The 5,853-nt window shown below is 28.7% G+C and overlaps 1 long non-coding RNA gene across 3 annotated transcripts; it reads left to right on the forward strand.

The window, feature by feature from the left end:
- The first annotated feature begins 975 nt into the window (after positions 1-975).
- LOC108487225 (uncharacterized) lies at positions 976-5,440 on the forward strand. Of its 3 annotated transcripts, XR_008272801.1 has the most exons (5): positions 976-1,253; positions 1,327-1,456; positions 1,554-2,280; positions 2,365-2,424; positions 5,148-5,440. It is a non-coding gene; the product is annotated as an uncharacterized LOC108487225 (long non-coding RNA). The 3 variants fall into 3 exon arrangements; XR_008272802.1 differs by having other exon boundaries at positions 1,327-2,280; XR_008272803.1 differs by having other exon boundaries at positions 1,327-1,661.
- The last annotated feature ends 413 nt before the right edge of the window (positions 5,441-5,853 follow it).

The raw sequence follows: 5,853 nt of genomic DNA on the forward strand, positions 1-5,853 counted from the left end.
TTGATAAAATTTTAAATTTTAAATTATTGAACGCTTACTTTATTAAAATAAAATATAACTATTTTATTACCATTAGAATCAAAGTTCTCGTTGAAGTAAAAATTTTAATTGATTATCTTTATTAATTAAATATTGATGGTTTTTGCTAAATTTTTATACTTGCATCGAAGTGAAGGTTTTATTTAAAATAAAATGTTAATAAGTATTAAACAACATATTTTTCCTATAAAAATTTTAAAATTAATTATACAATCATTTTTATTATCATTATTGAAATTTTTAATTGATTATTTTATTATCATTAAAATTAAAGTCTTTATTAAAGTAAACTTTTTAATTGGTTATTTTGTTTAAATTAAATATTGACTAGTTTTTTATATTTACATGATAAAATAAGTTATTTTGGTAAAAATTAAATTACTCATTCTCCATTGATTATTATTTATCACAAATATTGTTTAAAATATAATTCACAACCAATCAATAGATCAATTATTATATCTTAATTTTTTGTTAAGAATATTATATAGTTTTATTTATTTTATTGTATTAAAGTAAAATTCCTTAAGTGAGTCTTTAATTATGTAACATGTTTTATTTCTTTTTGATGTATAACTAAATGGTTGTTAATAAAATTTAAATGATCCTTTTATTTATCATTATAATATATATATATATATATATATATATATATATAAAAGTGACAATGAATAAATCAACTATTATCTATGATTTTATTCAAATAAATTTATTCTTACTATTTTATTTATCTTTATTTCAATCAATCCGCAAAAATTTACTAAGTAAATTATTAAATTTATTATTTATTAGTTTAACACTAGATTAATATTTTATATATTTACAATGATGTATAAATAAATTAAAATAAAATAAAATAAATAAATTTTAAATAATTCATTATTATTTGAACAAAAAAATCGGCTTCCACTAATTAAAAGCAAGGAAAGATGGTGATGGTTTAATGCGCCAACCCATTAAACCACAAGACAAATAAAGAACTATCGGACCCTTCAATACACTGCCCGAGATTTGAAAAGGAAACCAATAGATAAGGAAAGGTTACCATCTGAAAAAAAAAAAAAAAAACCAAACACAAAATTATGTCCTTTCTTTCCTCCTAAACCGAAGAAAACTAGTCGAAAACCTCTCTCTGATCCAAGCTTCAAAACGCTGGTGCATGAACAAACTATTGATATCAAAAGAGAGAGAAGAGCTTGGGAAAACATTTGGAGGTAAAATATTAGAAAATCTCCAAAATCCAAAGCAATTAGATGCATATTAGTTCTGATGAAACCATCGTTGTAGGTCCCTTCCGGCAGCCCGTTCCACCATCAACGACGCTTCCTCAATCTAGTACCACAAGATCAAGAATTGACAACCTTCTCCAGCCAGTGTGTGAGCGGCGGTGCTAGCTTGTCTTTCAGCAAAACAAAAGGTGACTCTTGCAAATATCTCCAATTTTGCCTTAATATCTCGAGCAATCGGGCTAAGGATAGACTTGTCTGGTGTTTAAGTAAATTTCTTAATGACAGTAAGTGAATCGCCCTCCACTGTACCGATCGAAATCCTAGCTCAACCGCAAAGATGATGGCTTGCTCACATGCCTGTGCTTCGGCAATGAAGGCGTCAGCAACACCATAGTAGGGATAAGTACATATACAACCATAATAAGATCTGAAAAATTTCTAGCCATAATAATTTTTATTATTTCAAACTTCATTTATCAATTCTTTTAATTTAAAATTTTAGAATAGTGTAATAGCAATTATCTGCTTTAAAAATTAAACATTTATATTCAAATAAATGATTGAATAAATTAAAAATTTTCTGACTCAAATAAGAAAAATAACATTCTTTCAAGCATTTTAATAAAATATTATAAATAAAAAAATATGTTAGTCATTATGTTGTATTAAAATCCTCAATTATGGACACATACGAGTAATGTATAACGTTATTATAAAGTGTGATACAAAATTAAGTAATAAATTATGTTATAAGTGTCATAGGTATTAAATTGTCATGGAAATAATATGTAGATACTATAAGTTGTATTTATAATTTGATGAGGGCTAAATTATAAATATCTAAAATTGATTAAATAATCAGTTATTTTAAAACGAGGTAGTGATCCCCAAGAAATAGATAAATAACAAGTATTATTTCTTTTCTATCCCCATGAGAGGGAATATACTAAGAGAGAAAACTATTTTCTTGGAAGATCAAAACCTTCTGGATAATCTCCAACAATGTATTCAGGTATGCTTCCGTATTTAGTTTTGTTCTTGATTTATTCTTGGTGATCTAACATAACAAATCTTGGTTTATTAAATTTTATATCAGATTTTTATGGTTCTAATAAGTGGTATCCGAACCTCGTCATGTTGAATCATTGGGAATTGAGTAAGTTTCTATTCTTTTTGGAATGATTGGTTCATGAAATTTTATGAATTTGATATTTTGATTTGATATTTCGATTACATATATTAATGTTTGAGATGCATATTGAAATTTTTAAGTTTGGTCATTTAAATTAAAATTTTGGGTTTATGAATATCGATTAAAAGTTACGAATTGATATCGAGTATACGAGTTGAATAAAAAAAGTTAATTAAAGTATATGTATCGTGTTTTTATATACCAATTTGGTTGGATTTTATTTATCATTTCGATTGAGGATTTTTTTAATTAGTATATATAGATTCATGTATATCTATGGGCAAATTGGTTATTATTTATCTTTTCATGAATTTATTTTTAATAAAAATATAGTTTGGATTTGATGGAAACTTGAATATTGAGAATGGAGGTTTATGGGATTTAAGTTTTCTAATGTAAGTTATTTCTAAATTTGAAGTTTATAATGCACAAATTGCTTAATGTTGTGGGATTTTATATATTTTAGTTTTTTTTTTTTGCTGATTTGGACTCAACAATTTGAAGTTTATTGGCTTGAAAATATTTTAAGTATTCATGCACATATAAAGTTTTTTTATGTGAATCTTTGTTTAATCATAAATATAATTTTGAATTTATATAGTATATGGAGCGTAAAATTTTTTTATTTGATTATGAATACACGCATATGCGTGAATTGCTTTGGTGTTTTGTTTATGCTAAAATAATGAATACATATGTTTGTTAATTATTTGGTCTTGAATCATTACATTATTTTTGTTTGGTTTTGATATATATGGTTTTGGAACAAAAGCAGTATATAATTTATAGATTTATTGTAACATCTCGAATTAGGGTCTAGTCGGAATAGTAGTTTAGAGACCACAAATCTAAAATAGAAATAATCATTTTATGATTATTTGATGGTCCATGACATGATTGCATGTTTGTGTGAAATTTGCATGAAGAAATTCTATGTCTAAAGTGTCCAATTTGACTTTAGGGACCAAATTGAGTAAGTTGCAAAACTTGTGTTCTAGAAGCTTTAAGCATGAAACTGTATTGGATTATTAATTAGAGGTCCTTAAATAGAAATTTGACCAAGTTTTGAAATTTTGGACAAAAATGGGCATGCATGGGTAAAATTTTAAAGAAAGGTCCTTAAGGGCATTTTTATCTTTTGGTAAATAAATGAATTAAAAAGGGAAAATGAAGTGAAAATCTTATCCATCTTCTTCAAGGGGTGCCAAAATTTCTAAGGGCATAGCTAGGGTTTTTCTTCAACTTTCAAGCTTGATTGTAAGTGCTCCCAAGTCCCCTTTTTAATGTTCTTTGCATTTTTGAAGCCCTTGAAGCATGATCTATCCATTTCTACCATTATTTTGAGCTAGGGTTCATGTATAAAATTTGACCCATGTGTGAATGGTTGTATTTTGATGATTAATGGAGGAATATGAATGTTTGATGTGTGATAAACATCTTTTACTAAGTGATTTTTAGTGAAAATGGTTAAAAAGGACTTGTTTGAAAAAGGTGTAAAAATGAGTAGTAGCAATGTGTTTTAATGAGAAATATGGGCTGATATGAGTTAGAATATAAATTAGCTAGGCTTGGATAGCCAAGAAATTGCATGTATTTCATTTTACGAGCCTAGAGACTAAAGTGTAAATAAGTGAAAAGTTAGGGGTAAAAAGAAATTTTACCAAAGTATGTATTATGGGTCGATATGAATAATGTAAGTATTAAACAAGTTAAAATTGATATTATAGATCAAGAAAAACGTGATTCGGATCTTGATTAAGGGAAAAACAAAGTTTACGAGATTAGGCTCGTTTCTATCATTTTGTACCAAGGTAAGTTCTTTTGCAAATAAAGTAACATGTACCATACTTTGAATGCTTTAATATTGCATGTATGATAAATACTTACATAATTGATATGTTGTTGTATTATGTGTTTATTACCTAAATTTTATCATGAAATGTACTTTGATTATTTTATGAGTATGTGATTGAAATCGACATTACGAGTAAGCTCAACAGAAATTTGGTATCAAAGAAACTCGTTTGAACCTTAGGAATAGTTAGGATACAAGTGACATGTCATGAGGAATTATGTAATCTGAACTCATTGAGTTGTGGTCTAAGTTCATGATATATGTGACATCCGAGCTCATTGAGTTATGGTCTGAGTTTGTGATATATGTGGCACATGTTTTGGCATTTGTGTACTGGTCTTGTATAGTTTATTGATGGCGAGGTAGTCTGGAATGTGTTGCGAATACCTGATAGCCTGCATGAGCAAACCCGTGAGTAGCTCGTAAATGAGTAACATGTAATCTAAGATATGAAGTAGCATTGGCTATGTATAAGGCACTTAGGTGCAAACTTCCGATGTATTCGATAATATTCCGAGTGTCCAATGGGTAGTTCTAAAGAAAGTTCAATGAGTAATCGTAGTGATTACATCAAGACACAAAAGTAAGTTATTATGTGCAAGTGGGCACAGGTATGTACATCGAACTCATGTAAATGACATGAAATATGGTGAGCTCGTGGTAAGAACATGTATATATATATTTATGAGGAATAAGTTTATGAGATTTGATAAAATGCAAGATTATGTTCGTTATGTTAAATGCATGAATTATGCTTGTTTAAGTTGCATTTTATTTGCATGTGAACTTACTAAGCTTTATGCTTACCCCCATTCTTTTCCATCTCTTATAGTTTCGCCAAGTTAGCTCGGGGCCCGGAAGACGTCGGAGGCATGATCACACTATCAACTGAACATTTGGGTATAGCTAGCCTTATTATTTTGAGTACGACTTGTATAGGGACTTGACATTTTGTTATGTGTCATATTGATCAGCCAATGTGTTGGCTTATGATGTTATTATGATCATTTTGTATATGGCCATGAGAGGTAGCTCATATTAATTATTTGAGTTGTAACCCTAATTATAGATTCATGCATGAAAATGTGCTTGTGCTTTAATGTGGTTATAGTTGTTTATGGTTAATGGGTGTAATGGATGGCATATATATTGGGTGCATGGAATATGACAAATGTGTATGCAATAAATGGGGTACAAATGTATAACTCGAGAATAGGTTAGCAAATATGATAGACAAATATGAAATTGGTGTGGAATACTATATGAAAGCATAATAGTTTGAATAGGTGATAGGTTGACATTGACAAGTCATAAGTTAACCATGAATGTGTATGCTTAAGTGATTAAATGTGCCATATTGCATGTCATAAAGTGGATTTAAGTATCAGAGTGCTTAAGGGTGGCAAATGGCTTGGAAATAGCCTAGAATTTGTCCATATGGTTAGACACACGGGTATGTGTCTAGGCTGTGTGTGGCACACGGTCTGCTCCATGGGCGTGTGGCCCAGCCGTTTGTCTTCTGCACCCTAATTATGCCA

The sequence above is a fragment of the Gossypium arboreum genome, chromosome 10 (assembly GCF_025698485.1).
Source record: "Gossypium arboreum isolate Shixiya-1 chromosome 10, ASM2569848v2, whole genome shotgun sequence".
NCBI classification, from domain to species: domain Eukaryota; kingdom Viridiplantae; phylum Streptophyta; class Magnoliopsida; order Malvales; family Malvaceae; genus Gossypium; species Gossypium arboreum.